We start from the raw sequence: 19426 nt of genomic DNA, 5'->3' as shown, positions 1-19426 counted from the left end.
GTAGATTACGTAGATACAACGTGTTCCTTTTTAAAGGACGTTAACGTTTCATAGCGATAATACTCTTTTTTATCGAAATTGTTACGCAGAGTATAAAGGGCTATCGTAAAAGTGAAAGATCCTCTTATAGTAAAAGAAATAGATCGTTACTTCCCGAGTTATAGCGTTAAGATGTTTGCGGCGGTTAGCGCGTGTCGATTACGAAACTTCGATGACGGAGCTTTCGCAAGCTCCGATACGTGATTTTTCCAAGAAGCTCCTTAACTTCTACCACAAATACTGCCATCATAGATTGCTTCTATAAATTATGATTTATTTCGACAATCTCGATCGATTCTCACGATTACTCTTCGAAAAACTTTTCAACCAGCACTGATATATAGATTGTTTCAAAAACCATACGAAATTTAAAAACGTTAAATAAAATAAATCGTCGAATGAAATAAAAATTACATACAATTATTTAACATACGTGCATATATATGTCAGATTATTCAATGATCAATATTTTTGAATATCGATTATTTTAGAAAAATATCAACATTCTGTAATCACCATTCTTGAAATATTAATTATTTTATAAAATAAAATTTATTTTATTAAAATTTATTTTATTTTTTATATATTATATAAAATTTATTTAAAATTTATTATTAAATTTATTATTAAAATTTAATTAAAATTTATTATTAAAATTTTATATATTATTATATAAAATTTTATTTAAAATTTATTTTATTTTATTTTATAAAATAATTAATATTTCAAGAGAAAATTGACCAAAAATGAATTTGGATCGTAATACGATCGCTGATACATTCTATATATTAAGAGAAAAATAAATTCCCGTTAATCTTATCGTAAATGTACATATGTAACTGAAAAATATACATACATAAGTGAAAAAATTTTTATTGTTCGAAGTAATTATCTTAAGAAGTGAAATATTGAAATACAGTAAACTTAACATGTAAGATAAAAAGTACGAACAAGAATTCTTCGGTTTATTATAATGATCCTTCTCGATTTTCGAAAACTCTTTGAGAAGAAGAAACTACATGGGTTTAAATCATGCGAAAGATAATTCTTGATAGTAAGTTTTCGCGATGGTTATCGCTCTACGATAATTCGATGGAGTGAAAGGCTCGTTTCGGAATCGACACGTCATGGGGTGGAAAGTAGATGGGGTGGAAAGTAGATGGGGTGAAAAAAGAAAATTTGCAATATCCAAAAGCACATATTATGGTTCAGAAGGTTAACATCAATGACAAAGAGAAAAGAAGAAGAAAAAGAATAAAGAAGAAAAAGTCGAGGAGGTAAACGGAAGTGGTTTTTGCCTCGGTCTAAACTGACAAACTCAAGTAAGTTTTCCACTAGAACCGTGAGCTTGCGCCAATACAACGACAGCTGCGACTTACATAATATGTTTTGCTACAAGTCGTTGTTGAAAAAAGAAGAGGTAAAGCTAAACGAAGGTATATATTATGCGCTATAATTATGCTTTCTAACTTTTTCGCTGGGTTTGCCATCTTTGATCGTTTCCAACAAAAAAAATTTCGAAAAAATTTTCAATGATATTTACGATACTAGTTTAAGATATTAGAAACCTCTAAAAAGTTAAAAAAAATTCAATTTTTCCGAAATATATTCATTCGATAATATTATCCTTTAAGAATATTCTCTGTAAATTTTATCAGAAAATTCGAAAAATTAACAAAGTTATAAGTCCTTAAAATTGATCCTGACATTATGTGTATTTTAAACTTTAAACGCATTTTTTTCAAAACTATATTATTCAAATCAGTGCCAATGATATTTTGAAAACTATTGAATCGATCAGGATGAAATTTAGCATGATTATTTCTTATATCATTATCTATTCTTTGTCATAAATGGAAATTTTTTTAGAAGATTTAATTCTTTTCTTTTAATCATTAAAAAACTGCTAAAAATTTTTATTATGAAAGTAAATTCAATCACTCATATTTGTTTATTAAATGAAAATATTAAAAATCGATTTCGTGAAGGACTGATTTTTTTAATCTACTTTAAGAGCTTTTTTGATAATACCCTGAGGAGATATCATTGGCATCATAAAAGCCGTACAAAACAATTTCGCCTGGTTCGACGTCGATAACTCTAAGAAAATAATGGATTATTTTAAGTTTTTTGGGTGGAAAATATTCCTCAAGGTATACATTAGAATACATATTTAATGATTTTTTTATTAATGAAATAAATTACATGCAAAAAAAAATCATAAAAATTGTCTTTTCTTGAACTGTATAGGTATAAGTACTCTCTTAAATAGTTTTGCACTCTGAATTTTTTTTTGCATAGATCAATTTCTATGATTTTTTATTTTTTTAATATATCATCATTTCGAAACCGAAAGTCGAATCGAACCAGAATTATTTGAATTTGACATAGAATATTAAAGATGACAGTAATAAAACAACAGAGCATTAAAAGTAATGATATTATGTTTTTTTTCTACAAACGGTGTAATGATTCGAGAATGAATTTCCATTTCAATGATAGGGGAACAATATTCGGTAAAAGTTACAAAAGAATACTTTCAAGTATTCAAGTTGAAACACTGAATTACTGATTTACTGATTTCAGAATACAGACTTGATTATTTTATTATCGGTCTCACAGAATACAGAACACAGATTAATTAACTAATTACCGGTTTCCCAGAATGCGGAGTACAGATTTAATAACTAATCGCAAACTTATTAATTATTTAATTACCGGATTTATTGAATTGCGAATACTTACTGTCTGTCTGATTGGCTCTTTTTTTTTAAGTACCTAACTCGTCTCATAATGAACTTGTCGAGGATAAAAGATTTGTTCTTGTCTTCCTATTGGGTAAAAATGTAAATGCTTACAGTTTTGATTGATTAAAAATATAATAAGGTATTATGTATTGCATGAAGTGGTGGTCCGGCTATTGATAGGTTTGATGAACATTTAACAGGATATTTTATAACAGAATATTTTATTATAGGGTACTTTATAACAGAGGTATTTTTTATGTCTCCAAAGGTGTTCGGTGAGCACATGAATGGCCTCTAATGTTCGAAGAGGTATAGGATAACAACAACGATACGATAGAATAGCGATCATAAATGGTAAACACTAAAAATATATTGGTATAACTTTTTTTCCTAAATGGGTCCTTGGATTATACATTACGTTATACCTTCTACGAGGAAAATATTATATTATAAGAGAAAAACAAATGTAAGCAGGACATAAAAATTGAAAAGAGATGTTACTTAACTTATCATTATCATTCTGGATTTTCAATAAAACTGATATTTATACAGAAGATATTGTCAAATTTGTGTCGCTTTGTTTCGTCAACCACAATACTATAAAATAGATAAAAAAAAATGAGAGGATAGCGAAGAAATGTTATTCAATTCAGCACCACTATTTTGAAATTTTAACGAAGTCAGTTTGCTGTGCTGATCTTGAATTTTAACATGACGTTGCTTATACATATATACATAAATACATATATATATATATTCTTTTTTTATGTTTTTCTGTCTTCGGAAATGATTACAGTTGGGTTCTCCTTGTGCGCCTTGTAAACTGAAAAGGATTATTTAAGGACAAGTTTTCCTTTTCTCCCTTCCTGTCTGTCTTTTTCGCGAACAAACTCTCGATGAAAGTTTCTATGTCCTCGGAGAGAGAGAGAGAGAGAGAGAGAGAGAGAGAGAGAGAGAGAGAGAGAGAGAAAGCAAGTCCCTCGTGTATCTTCTTCGTAGAGTCGTATATGTCGACTCACGGGGTAACAAGAAAGGAACGGGATCTCGTGGGGTCGTTAGAAGAAATGCTGGTTGCTGGTGAAAGAGAGGGAGAGAAAGAAAGTAGGAAACAGGAGAAAGAGAAGGAGAACTTTTTGTGTACTTTCGTGATGAGTTTCATCGTCGTTCTTCCGGTCCGTTGACACCGCGAACGACGGCCAATGGTACTTGCTTCATTTCTCTCTCTTTTTCTCTCTTTCTCTTTCTCTCTCTCTCTTTCTCTTATTCAATTTTTTTTAGGCAAGACTACGAGAAGTTCCTTATACTTTTGATATAGCAAAAAATGTAACGAACGATTATTTCCAAAATTATTTGAGATATGCAAAAACTTTTCCAAATCTTTACGATTCTTATTAAAATATACATATATCTATGCGTTACCTTAAAAATCTAAATATGTATATGTGTATGTATGAGTTTTGATATACATATATGTACATGTGTATGGATGTATTTACCCTATCTTGTAAACGGATGGATGGATTGACTTGAAATTTATGAAAAAAAGTAATAAAGTTACAGGTAATACTGGTTCGATTTGACTTTCGGTTTCGCAATGATGATATATCGAAATAACTAAAAAATTGATAGAAATTCAACGAAAAGAATTAAATCTTTCCAAGAATACTTAAGCAGTTATATATATCTAGACGGTTTAAAAAAGACAATTTTAATTTTTTTTGGATGTAATTTATTTCATTAATAAAAAATCATTAAATATGTATTCTAATGTATACCTTGAGGAATATTTTCCAACAAAAAAATTTAAAATAATCCGTTATTTTCTTAGAGTTATCGATGTCGAACCAGGCGAAATTGTTTTGTACGGCTTTTATGATGCCAATGATATCTCCTCAGGGTATTATCAAAAAAGCTCTTAAAGTAGATTAAAAAAATCAGTCCTTTACGAAATCGATTTTTACTATTTTCATTTAATAAACAAATATAAGTGATTGAATTTACCATGTTATTTTCAATAAAAAATTTTAGTAGTTTTTTAATTATTAAAAGAAAAGAATTAAGTCTTCTAAAGAAATTTCCATTTATGACAAAGAATAGATAATGATATAAAAAATAATCATGCTAAATTTCATCCTGATCGATTCAATAGTTTTCAAAATCTCATTGGCACTGATCTGAATAATATAGTTTTGAAAAAAGAGCGTTTAAAGTTAAAAATACACATAACGTCAAATTCAACAGAATCAATTTCAAAGTCTTATAACTTTGTTTATTTTTCGAATTTTCTGATAAAATTTACAGAGAATATTCTTAAAAGATAATACTATCGAATGAAAATATTTCGGAGAAATCAATTTCTTTTCAATTTTCTAGATGTATATAACCACTTAAGATCAATCCTTGGTAAAGGCCAATCCCTTCACACGGTCTGACTAAAAACTAACCATTTTACTTCATAAAAAACGATTGTTGATGACATAAAGTGCCACAATTGTGGCACAACTGTCATATTTATTAGAAGAAATATCAATTTTATGGAAAATCTTTTTCGCAGTGACATAAGGCTAAGATGTAAGATGACTTTCGGTTTTACAACTTCTCGAAATACCTTAGGTATACTCGATCCAACTCATATTTCTTCATATACCACAACACGAGGAGGGATTTGAGAAGGGGACTGGAGGAAAACGCGACAGAGCCGAGAAAATTAGCGAAAACTTTCGCATCGAGTTTGAATCCTCGGGCATGCCGCAAAATCGCGCCTGCCTGTTGGAACAATAAGTCTTCTCTTCTCCCCTAAATCTACCCCTTTTCCCGTCTCCAGTATCACCATTCCTCTCTCCTACCCTTCCCGTCCCCATCCCCTTCTCCATCCGAGACCGATCAAGCGAAATTTTACCCAGAAACTTTCGACTGAAAATTAATAGTCGCGCGCAGTTTAGTACCCTCTAACGGATTTACTTGTGAACTATAACGTTGTCGCGTGTTTCCTACTACTTCGTCCTTTCTTCTCTCTCTCTCTCTCTCTCTCTCTCTCTCTCTCTCTCTCTCCCTGTCTATCTATCTCTCTCCAGTATTGAAACTTGACGCGTACCAAATGAAAATTGTTTTAGACTGAAACAAGTTTCGTCCTTTCTTGTTTTCCTTTCTTACTTTTCTTTCTCTTATCAAATGGAAACGATATCAAAAATTACAACTACTTTTTTCCGCTATTTTGAAACTTTCGATAGTATAATATTTAGATTAAGTCATTTTAATAATCTCTCAAATAAATCCTTTCAATCAATTGATCCATTTAATAATGGCGGTATTTTTTTTCTTTTACAATAACCAAATCAAAATTCTACCTAAACATTATGCTGTGGGATGTAAAAAAAAGAAAAGGAGAATGTAAAATACAGAATAAAATTGAAAATATCCTGATCGAGATCTTCGGCGATCAGTGATTAGAAATTTCGTCGAAACTCCTGATAACTCGATGGAGTATTTAACTAAAGCGATGAGAGTCTCTCTCCCATTGGTAAGCAAAGGAAGTCACCAGGCACGCTCTGCTGCTTGCAAGATTAACTTCGACTTATCTGAAGGGATAATTTGTCGGTCTAAAGGAACGGATACGCTCGACACGTAAGGGTTGAGGACGTCTTCGAAGGTTAGAGAAAGAGAGAGAGAGAGAGAGAGAGAGAGAGAGAGAGAGAGAGAGAGAGAGAATTGCCCGAAGCTACTTCTCCTGTTAGGATCGAAAGCTTACGTGGCCCTCTTTCCAACAACTGCGTCTTCGTTGAATGTGTCGCAGGTCCTCTAACGCGACGAACGAAGCACTCCCTCGTGATCTCCTTTACGAGCCTCGAGGGTCTCCCTTCGAGAAAGACAAAAAGAGATGGATAAATAAATAGATAGAAATATAATTAGTTTATTATCATGGTCATATAATCGCAACGAACATGACAAGAACCATTATAAAGTTAGAAGTGATGAGAGATAGATCAAAATCAGTTTTAATATTTTGAATTATTTTTGTTCACATTGATTATGATCACATATATGTATTATCCACTTTATCGTCATAAAACCACACGCTTATATCCCTGTATTTTTTCGAATTTCATTACATTTTGTCATAACAAAATTAATTGTTCCTTCATATCCGATGTTTCTCGTCTTTCTTTGTTTATTGTTTTTACTTTTTTTTATTTTTTTAATTATAAGTTATACTACAAATTTTACATTATATAATTTTCCTAAAGAAAATTAATCTACAGAAGATTAACATTAAAATATTTATAATGAAATAGGCGTTATGTTAAAATTTTTCGAGCGATTTACTTGAAATTATAAACAAAATATCTTCATGCTTCACAAAATTATTTTAAAAACTTTCAATGGATTCCATTCAATTTTTTCATTAATCTTCAACTGTAAACGTTTCTATAATAAAATAAGCGGCATTTCAATTTGTGTGAAATTGTAAATATCTTCATGTTTTGTAAAAGTATTGTGTTAAATTTTCATGAATCCGACTCAGACATTTTGTTTATTTTTAACATAAAAGTGTTTTTAATCGAACAGTAATTATTTTGAAAATTTTCAAGCATTTTCAATCATTTTTAAGATATCAAGTATGATATTTTAATTATTAATTTCCACAATGATACAGAAACTTTTCACGAAATTTTGTCACACTTCATTTAAACTAATTTGTCCCTATATTCATGAAGAAAGTTTACTCGCTCATTTAGAAAATCCAATGATTTCGTGCCAAACTTCAAATGCGAATGAAATTAGAAAAAATTCAATGTTTATTAAAAGTTAAAATAATGGCAATCGCATAAGGGACACTATCTGTGTGGTAATGCATAAAAAAAACGAAATATTTTGAATATAAAATTTGAGAGAAAATAAAAGAAAATACGAGACTAATTTTAAGGTTTTTGTTAATAAAAAAGTATTATCCTACGTGATAGGTAAGCGTATTATTGTATATGTTACGTCTCATTCGTTCTCGTAGCTAATTCGCAATGGAGAAAAATTTTTCAAGCGCGCTCAAGCAATTTTACTACTGGCGGAGTCTCGTCGGCAAATTGATACCGCTTCGTTCCAGGCGCGCGCCTTACACGAGACCGAGCAACTATTGGACGTTCTATCAAAAGCAGTCGAGCGCAACAACGACGACTTCCGTCGGTGTATAAGAACGTTACGGGACAGTCCGATTAACTCACTCTTCTTCTTTGAAAAAGATCCGTTTTTCTTCATTTTCTCTTTTTATTTTTTTCCTTTTATTCCTTTTCTTATTTTTGATTCTTTTGATGAAATATCCATTTCCTTGAACCGTTGTCAATTGTACTATTTGTTGTTGTTTTTTTTCATTATTATCACCATTATTAGGATAATTCGTGGGGTGACTTAAAGCTTCAATGCATTTTGAATTTAATCGATATATAAAGAGAAAAAATGATGTTTATAAAAGTAAAAGCTTATATAAAAAATTATATAATATCAAAAAAATAAAATATAAAAGTAAATACCTAAATGAAAAATTATAATATCAAGATAAAACTGAAAAATAATTTTATATTTTTATAAAAAAAAAGAAATTTTTGACCCAAATAAAAACAAAACGTTTTGTACATAATAAAAAGAAAAATTGATATTTTTGCTTCCGTGAAACTTTTCTACAGAGATCACATAAATCTTAAAATTTTGAACTTCCTTCGTGAAATCGCTCATCATATCTCACACATCGAATCCAGTCGCATTGTTTCGATGTACAGCTATACTGTACTCTATAATCGATACATTCAGCATTATCTTCTTTCTCAAAACTTTCTTCAGACTTTTTGATTACATAATCTGAAAAATATTCGTCAGGAGATGAATCTTCCGTAAGGGAGATGTTTATGTTTGTTGGGTTTGCTTGAATGTTTAGCACGTTTTGTTATTTTTGCCGCTTGAAACGTTTCCTACGTTTTTTAATTCCTTTAACTACATCTGATGACGTACCGAAAATTGGATTAATTTTACTTAGCATTATCTGGCGTGTTTGCCACGGTAGTTCTTTTACTAATTGCTTGCGAGTATTTAAGTACGACAGGTTTTAGTTCTTTATTTTTCTCTATATCTTCTTCAGTTACACAAAGCACACGTTCTTCTGGTTGTTGTTCTTCATTTAAGAAAGTACATAATGGATCTTCATTATTAACAAAAAAATGATTAACAAAAAATATAAAAATCCACCAATGCTGTAAGTAGCTGCATTTACGTCGTAAAAACGTAAAAATGTATAATTTTACAATGGATCAATTATTCTCGAAAAAACCGAGCTATCTATTCCGAGAATCAAGGAGTGATAAATCACTTGTTTTTCACTCGTCACATGATTATATACATGACCTTTAAATACTATATTAATGCATTGTATTTCAGAAAAGTGATAATTCCTTTGTAAATTATGTTCTAAAGAAGCAGAAAATTGTCTAAAATATTTAATTCCTTTATTACAAATAACTTACAAATTTCTTAATTAAAAACAAATAAAGAGTATTGTTTATGACTTTCGTTAATAATTGCCAATCCTATCAGTAAAAATATCTAGTAGAAAATCGAACTATATCAACAAAATCTGAGACCGAGTTGGCACATCCGCATGGTCATTTCATCTGAAATTATTCTATTATACCAAATAAAAATTTTAAAAAAATAATTCTTTCGTCCGACCTTCACCATTTTTTTTTTGTTAATGTAACAGGAACTCCAGAAGCACGATAGAAAGACAAATAATCTTTTTTCAGTTTTTTGAAATTTCAAAAAATAGAATGTACTAGCTACGTACAAAGAGATCGACTAACAATAAGTTAGTAGAGTGTAAGTATGAATCTTCCTATCGTTCGAAGTTCGAATGGAATGTGATCTATTTTCCTTCAAGATCTGAATTTCATTCTCAAATCTCTTCTCTCTTTGTATGTTCAATGCACGTGCGTTACCGGCTACCGGAAGTAAGTAAAAAAGAGAGAGAGAGAGAGAGAGAAAGAGAATACTCCACGAATCGTAATCCGCGTTCCTTCAAGCTACGATTTCCTTTCCTTTAATATACTGGGCTAGACTAGTAATACGTGTTACGATCCAAAAAAAAGTAATTTCTCTTAAAAAAAAAAAAAAAGAAAAAAAATTCAATCGTAATATTAATATAAAATTGCTTTTTCTTTTCTATTCTTTTTTTTTTAATAATCCACTGTTGAAAATAGATTCCAAAAAAGATTCGTTATTTAAAAGTTTAAATGTATACTTGCGATTATTAATGGTGTTAATAAAGGTAGTCTCTCTATGTGGTCGAGTTTTCCTTTCCATTAGTCATACGTATTCCTTCGTGTTAATCCTACCATGAAGTATCATTGTGTGACAATAGTATTTATATATAGTAAAGATATAATAGGCCAATGATATATAGGTACCTAGAAGCAAGCAAGAAGCTAATGATATCAGTTTTCTTGTCTACACTATGATTATTTGTAAATAATGAAAATCGAAAATAATCTTTTGAAAGTTGACTGATTCTCAATTGAAATAGTACTTAAGTATCGATTACATGGAAATCATTATACAATAATAAAAAAATTCTCACGTAGAATGACAACTTTTTAACTCATGCGCGTTTCAGAAATTCGTTTAAAAATAATTGTAGCAATTAAAAAATTGTTACGTTTTTCTGTCACGTAAATGTTATCAACATACATTGATAAATGTAGATTCGATTATATCGATTTTCTGGAGAATAATAAGGTCAGGAGGAATAATATAAGCTTTTACTTTGCAAGATTCCATCCGAGATCTAAGAATTATTGGGCTTTGTATGTCAGTTGACTCGAAGATGCCCGAGGATAATTCTTGAAAATCTCTTATAGGAAAGCTGGCCATCAGTGAAAAGCATTAATTAACGAACGTTCCGTCGTCCATCGTCGTCGTCTCGTGGCCGGCAACGTGAGGCGCGATAATACGAGAGAAGCCGAGATAATTATGCGCTCTCAAGATATCCGACTCTGGGTCTTCAACCCCTCCGCTAAAACCACCCTCATTCTCACCCTCTCATTCGAGTATCCTTCAATATTATATAAAATGTATCTCGAAGGTCTGCAATACTCTTTTTTTCTTTTTTCCTTTCTCCCTCTTTTTCTTTCTTTTCCTTCCTCAAACATTTCTTCTTTTCATTTTCCTTTTTTACTTTTTCCTTTTTTTCTTCTTTTTTTATTATTATTACATTTTTCTTTTTTGTAATAACTTCGCAAACCGCCACTTACGAAACCATAAAAAATTCCAACGAGGGTAAATGAGCAAACGAGGGTGGTCTGTTGCCTTCGAGCCATCGTCTTTTTCTTATTTTATTTCCTTTGTTTTGCTTTTTTCTCCTTCGAAAAACTTGGTGTGAGAACATCACTAAATGACCGATTAAGGTTTCGTTGAATATTAATATTTCTTTTTTTCTTTTTTTTTTGTTCTACATTAGCCCTCCGTCAAAAAATTTGAATATTAGTATAAATGATCTTATCTAAGGAAATGTCATTTTGATTTATTTTATTTAATTAAAAAAAAGAGAATAATATGTATTTATAGAATTAGATGTCTCCAAAATAAGTGGGAAATATTTTGGAAATAACTTCAATTTATCAAAACAATAAAAAAAAAATTCGTATAAACACGTATCGTATTTGACTTTGTTTTTGAATTATAGTGGATTATGTATTCTTAATAATAATAATAGCATTATGTAATAATGCTTTCGTTAGATAAACAAAATCCATTGTGTAAAAAACGTCCATTGACAATATTAAAACTCTTCGTGAAATAATTGAACAAAGTTTCCAGCAAATCCGAACAACATGAGGACATATGGAAAGAAGGTGAGCAAAACAGTTATTGGTAAGACATCTGCTAGCTTGTATTCACATTCGAAATGGTAATTTCGAATATCTCTTATGAAACTAAACAATTAGAATTTGTTGAAAATTAAATTCTCTATAACTCGATAACAAAATCAAATAAGACATACGTTTTGAACTTTATTTATTATTTACATCTTCTGAAGTCATCCTTAAAATATTTCACAATTATTCTGAGTCACCCTGTATATATATATCCTGTATATATTAAGTATTAATAATTTCACTTTCGAATTATTAAAAAAAATTTTATTCCTACATTCTTACTTGGCATCTCGTGGATTTTCCAATAACAACAAATAAAGTGATCATTCATTGATGCATTCATGCATGGAATACTACTCGTTTCCATTCTTTTTTTATTCTTCCTTTCCTTTTCCCTTTTTCCTTACGCGTTTTATCCCTTCGGTAGACATCGACTTCTTTCGGTCGTTACGCACGAACAGAATAAAATCGAAGTTACGCGAGCGTAACGCAAATCCTTCGGAATCGAGGATAAAATAAGGAAGCTTGTATTCCTCCATCGCGATAATCGAGTAGGATTCAACTCCCGCTTCCTTACTCGATAACGTTTTTCTATCGTCATTCCCACAGGAAGCTAAGGAATTTCCTGCTGAAATCCGTAAATTTCAAGTCAAAAAAGGGGGAAAAAAGTCTTGCGATTCTCAGCGAAATGAAATTTCGGTTGATAAAAATGATGAGGACGAAAGATAACCAACGTTCTGTTTTGTCAAGGTGGATCTGCTACCTGAAGCTCTGACAAAAAAAGAGCTGTGTTTTATCTCAAATAGGTATGACCGAAATACTTCCAGTTAATGGATAACACTTATAAATATTTCTACAGCATTTTTTCTTCTTTTCATTTCCTTTGAATATGCGTTTTGTTATGAAATTGTTAATTTTTGAAATGCCCGCCATTTTGAAACCAAAAGTCAGATCGAATCGGAATTAGTCGTAAATTTTCGTGAGATATAACTCGATTTGTAATTTAATATTAATCTACTGAATTCAATTTAAAAATTTGTTGTAAAATCTGTTGTATGTGCTTCCGCATACACAAAAATGTGTACGAATATGCATGAATAAAAATATATAATATATTTAAACTTTAATAACAGACTTATAAATATTATACTTGGGTTTCTTTCGGTAAGATCACCAAATTAAAATTTTTATCTGTTTAATCTTTAATTGCTTTCATAAAAAATGTCAAAATAAATTTATGGTCATGCCTGACACTATTTTAAATTTTCTCAACAAGTTCCAATTCTTTCTGTTGCATATGCAAATTTTTATGAATTTTTTAATTTAAAAAAATATCGCCATTTCGAAACCGAAAATTAAAAATCGTTCGTATATAAAACTGATTATTAGATTGTTAGAAAAACTGATACATCTGATAATAAAAATGATACATCTGATTGTGATAAACTATTGAAATAGTGTTAAAAAGTACATAATTTATTTACGATGGTATAAATATACACACACATAAGAAAGAATAACGATGATGTCAAAATATGAGAGAGTTCGCGCAATAAATTCGACATTTCGATTCTAAACAGAGAAAAGTCAGACTCGTTAAGAATATTCGATTTTACCGATAACAAAGATTTTATTGTCCCCAATTGTCCGTTTAATGGAATTAACTTGTTCTTCGAAATACCTTCCAACATGGAATTTTTCTGTTGTTCATAAATTACGAATTATATGAAGGTAAAACCCCTGAAACAGTCGAACAAGAAGTATTGCTAGCTTTTTTTTTCTACAGAAATCATTATGTACAGCGATTTCAATTGTTTATTTTTTTCATTAAATCTCAATTATATTTAATTATCTAAATTTACGAAACACTAGTTTAACAAAATCCAACAACTTATGTATTTATTTTATTTAGAAAAAAGGAAACAACGAAAAAAAACAGATGTTATTTTCTAATATTCTCCATAGAAAATCATAAAAAGTCTAACTTATTAGAAATCCAATACGACAGTGCTAATTCATATATATATTTTCACAATGTGAAACATTATTTTTTATCATGATATACATAGATCTATTTTTATTATATGTAGTTATACATAAAAATAAAAAATAAAAAAAAGACCCAACTGATCCGTAAAAGAAACCACATTTAATATAACTTTTCGGAAAATTGTATATAGATATGTACGAGTCATTTTTAAAGTAGATAACGATTCGTCCATCGAATGAACTTTCTCGCAACTTCACATCGTTAATCATTCTTTTCAAGTATTTCTAGATAATTAATGAATAAGAAGAAGATAGAAGCAATCGGTTAGACGCATCGAAGAAATACGAAGAGAACCATCAGGTACGATAAGTTCTACCTTTGTATATGCGTTGTATATACATATGTATGTATATATCTATGTATATACGTTACAGTCTGAAAGTGATGAAAGGAGGAAGGGCAACAGAATTTCGAACGTAGAATTGTCGTGCGGTTGATGGCCGTGTTAATTAAACGCGCCTAGTCCCGTTTCGATGATTTGGTATGTGATTTTTCAAATCCAATTGGCCGAATGCACAACTAAAACCGTATATATGTATATATATAGTCATGTACATATATCCGCGAGTGAGCGCGCACCTATATGAATACACTATAGGTGTATATATATATATATATATATATATATATATATATATATATATATGTATTATGTAAATATATGTATATATGTATATATGTATATATGTATATATGTATATATGTATATATGTATATATATATATAAATATATATATGTGTATATATAAATATATGTATATATGTATATATATACGCATATAGATATATATGTCTGTGTGTGTGTATGTGTGTATTGCTAATTTAGCGCTAATGTAGTAGAAACTTTTATTTAGTAGAAATATTTAATAGAAATTTTTTACGCAAGTTAAGATTAAAAATCATAATTTGATATGTAAAATATCTATTAGGTATTCATTCTTTCACCAAAAACGAATTAATTTATTATAAATCTTCTTGCATAATAGTGTAATGAAAACGATTAAAACAAATGATCTCCTAAATCGTACCTATAAGTTTCCTAAATTGTAACCTTTTTACAAGTATAGCAGTAAATTAATGAATGAAAATAATAAAAATATGATTAAGAAAATGTGCAATCTGGTATTAATTAATAAAAGGAAAATAAATATTCCATATAGAACAATAATTATTAAACAACATATCTAATGCTATCCCATATTTTATCAACTCTCATATTTTATCTAATGTTATCCCATATATGTTGTAATATATTTTATCAACAATAATAATATTGCTTTTCAAAAAGATGACATTTTCCTCCAATGAACATGGTATATATTTTATATGAATATTGATTTAATTTTTTAATTAATTGTTATATTTACGTAAGATAAATACAAAATATTCTACGATAAATTTACTTTTATGAAAACAAAAATATTTGATGCTTTATAAAATATGTATATATAAAAAAAATATTATGCTCTATTATTATATAATATTATTATATAATTTTGTATATATATAGTATATATATATATAGTGTGTGTGTGTGTTTGTGTATAGATATAGATATATATATATATATATATATATATATATATATATATATATATATATATATATATATAGAGAGAGAGAGAGAGAGAGAGAGAGAGAGAGAAAGAGAGAGAGAATAATATAAACATATATACAAGATATGATCAAAAAGTTCAGAGACTTTTTTTATAAATATTTCATTATTAATATTACAATTATTTATATATATATAGGATTCTCTTCAAAGTAGTTCCCTTCGAATGCTATAAACCTTTGGAATCTTGTTTTCCAATCTTTGCAAACTCTCTTATATGCCAAAACTGGAATTGAGTTTAGCACTTCTGTCCATTTATCAATGATTTCTTTTTTCGTAGGAAAACGTTGACCTTTTAACATTCGCTCAAGAGAAAGGAAAAAAAAAAGTTTACTAGAGACAAATCATGTAAATATGGCGATTGCCCACAGAAAGTGAATTTCATGCCAAAACCTCCTGAATGAGAAATGCTCTATGTGCATGCTCGCATTATCATGGTGTAACAGCCATGCTTTCTCTTGCCATAATTCCAATCTCTTCCCTCGCACTTTTTCATGCATACGTTGCAACACATCCTCAATGAAATATTGCATTCAACGTGATACCGTTGGGTACGAATTAAGCTTTTTAAAACCTGTCATTAATGAAAATTGGCGAAGACGCAAAACTCATTTTCGTAAAATAATACGATAACTCAACTGAATAAAGGGCATAGTTGATGCAATTTGGTGGATCTATACAATAAACAATAAAAAATCGTTTCATCAAATCCTATATTCTAAATTCACACCTATTGTATTTCTTACAAATGATGTCCCTGAATTTTTATATGATATTATTATATAATTATATAATATATTATAGAGCAGGAATTATAATATACTATATTACTATAGCAGGAATATATAATATACTAATATATAATAAAGTAAGAATTTCTAAACATTTTTGATCGTAGATCTCACAAAAATCCAAAGATTGCGTGGATTTCTTTATATTTTTTGAACAAAGGATACCTTCCTTCCCTAAACTTTATGAGATATTAAATGAAACAAATACTGTTTTAGTAATTCAGACTTTAATCAATGAAACTTCGTTAAAAAAAAAAGTCTCTAATACGAATAATATAAAAATTGTTCATTCCAATAATTCGATCGGCAGACTGTCACGCAAAACTCCTGAATTTGTTGGTGGAATCTTAAGATTTCGTGGAATACACTTTGGGAATCGCTATTATAAAATATACTATATATTCCATAAATATACAAGATGTAAACGATCAAAATTTCATTAGTATGTTCTATGATTAGAAATAAGAAACTAATTTTATGTAAATGTAGATTCGCAAATGATATATAAAAAAATTATAACAGAAATATGAAGCCTAAGGGCAATAATGAGTTCGTTGTTGATACTAAATCGTAATGTAACAATAATGGTTCAAATTAGATGGCAGCTCCAACACATTTCGCTAGATCTGTTAGAGAATGGTTAAACGAACATTATCATGAAAGATGGATTAGTTAGATAGGACACATAGCTTGAACCGTTAGATCGCCAAATCTTATACCGTTAAACTTTTATTTGTGTGGAAAGAATAAAAGCAATTGTATATCGTACAAAAGTCAATTCGTGACGAGAACTGATCGGAAGGATTAATGGTCGATTCACTGAACTGCAGCAAAATAAGCATAATATTCGGAGAATGATAAATTCAATTTTCCTACGATGTCAAACTTTATAGGAAATTTGTATTCGAAACGGGGAATGCCATATTGAAATGGAAAACATAAATCAACTTTTTTTTTCAAAGTAATATACAACCTGATAATAAAGCGTTTACGGATCTATGTTTATATAACATTTTTTCTTATTTCTACTCATAGAAAATACTGATGAAGTTTGATCGTTTTAATCTGGGTTACACTGTATATAAATACTGTAAAATTTGAGAGAGAAAGAGAGAGAAAGAGAGAGAGAGAGAGAGAGAGAGAGAGAAAGAGAAATATATATATATATATATATATATATATATATATATATATATATATATATATATAGAAGACCAAAACGAAAACAGAAAGTTCGCTGCAATTCGAAAGTGATAATAATTGAAATGAAAAAGATTTGAAAGTTAAAATTTCGAACTTTTGCTGTTAACAAGAATAAAAGATCATTTTAAATCCCTTATAAAAACGTACTTCTTTGAAGTTATCGATAATGTTCGAACAATATCACACATTGGATCGAATTAATTCACCAAAAACGAGACTTCCGCGTTTCGCGATTCGCTAAGCCGAGGAATGAATTTCAAATGAGACGAGAAGTCGACGTTATATGTGTCATAGAAACCGTCCACTCGTTTTCCTGACACACGATAAGATATTAATACGAAACGTGAGAATCCAGCCGTCGTAGCTGCGTAGGTAACCGCGACTCGAGACGAACAGGAACAATCGATTATTCAACTCGCGTCGAGTACGCTAAACATTTTTCATTTAACTTCAACACGGAGTCGGCATAATTTTTCCTTACCCTCGCGAAAGGATCTCGAACAACGCGTTGAATATGAGAATGATCAAGAGAACGGAAGTACAAAAGAAGAAAGAGAAAAAGGGAACAAATATTCCATATACTTGTTTCTTTTTTACCGATCATTTCATTATAATAATTATTATTAGGTTCGAAAAGTTTTATCTATTTAATTAACAATTTTTTTTTTATTTAAAAAATTTATTTTATTCAATATATTTCTTTTTATTACATAAAAATCTTTTTTATTCAATACATTGCTTTTTACTACTTAAAAAATTTATTTTATTCGATAAATTTATTTTTCTATTATTCAAAAAATTTATTTTATTCAATAATTCTTTTTTTTTCTATTTGAAAATGATTTTTTTTTTTACTTTTTAAATAAGTTTTTTTTTAGAAATAATTGAGCGTTGGAAGTGAGCAATACTACTTTCGATAGACTTAATATAACCAATTAATAATAATTTCTCTTATAATCATTTTTTTTCATTCACGATAAAGCATGTAAAAAGTTGTCTTTAATAACATTTTGAAAGAAAACTGAAGATGAATCTTCTCTTATAATTTTCTATTTTTTTAAAACAAACCTCTTTCAACAATAATTACCATCTAACTATATAAAATGTTTAAAATGTAATAATAACCATTTTTTCCTTCATGATAATGTATTATATATAAAAATTTATGTTTAGTAAAATATATTGAAAAAAAACAAGATGATTTGTTCTTATAATTTTCTATTTTTATTTTCTATTTTTTCTTTTTTCTTTTTTTTAACTAAACGTTGTAACAATAATTGCCATCTATTAAATGAAATTGTTGAAGAGTTCTAAATAAATTTAAAAATCTATTACCTCGAAACCGATTGTATTAGACTTGTTAGATTACCTATTTCAAGAATCATCACGTTCAAAGGGTCATTGATAAATACGCAATAATTTATTTTTTTCCTTCTTCTTTTAAAAGAGATAATCTTTATTCGCATTCTTTATTCGACGTTTAACGATTCGTGCTACAAAAGGATCGGAATCTCTTTCTCATTATTTCGGATTCAAATTCCAACCATGTTTAGAAAATTGCCACGTTATCTAACGTTTAAATGCATCGGAGGCATCTTGATTAACCGATTAGTCGATTTTACTTCTCTGATACATTTATTGTATTACTTATTTATATTTAATATGCACTATATTGAATAAAATAAATAAATAAATAAATAAATTTATATAAATATAAAGAGTATCCTTCGTAAAATGTTATAACATATTTTCATCAACACGTATAAAGAAAATTTGTAGGCCTTTTCTATTGAAAAAAAAACAACAATAAAAATCTAATTACAACATTAACAAGTTTAATAAACATTTCTTACCTCGCAGCACGTCTTCATTTTTATTGAAAAGAACGAAAAACAGATAGACGATTTGCGAAAAATATCCTTCACCTTCTTTCTTCTTTTAAACGCCGCACGTTTTCTTCTTTCTCTACATTTTAAAATTCTGAGCTTTTTCCTTGCCGTGTATAAAAATAAAAAATAAAAATATTTGAATAAACAAAACGTATGTTCTATATTGATCTCGTCCTTTCA

At 29.0% G+C, this 19426-nt stretch overlaps 1 protein-coding gene across 2 annotated transcripts in view; it reads right to left on the bottom strand.

Annotated features, from left to right (window-relative positions):
- LOC124427962 (probable G-protein coupled receptor B0563.6) overlaps window positions 1-19426 on the bottom strand; it is a 38935-nt gene that overhangs the window by 19405 nt on the left and 104 nt on the right. For both annotated transcript variants that reach the window (XM_046971451.1, XM_046971452.1), the window contains exon 1: window positions 19211-19426. This exon is cut by the window's right edge. The gene's annotated coding sequence lies outside the window, so the exon portion shown is untranslated. The remainder of the gene's footprint in view (window positions 1-19210) is intronic.

This window comes from Vespa crabro, chromosome 11 (assembly GCF_910589235.1).
Source record: "Vespa crabro chromosome 11, iyVesCrab1.2, whole genome shotgun sequence".
In the NCBI taxonomy this organism is placed as follows: Eukaryota; Metazoa; Arthropoda; class Insecta; order Hymenoptera; family Vespidae; genus Vespa; species Vespa crabro.
This window is presented reverse-complemented; position numbering and strand designations above follow the sequence as displayed.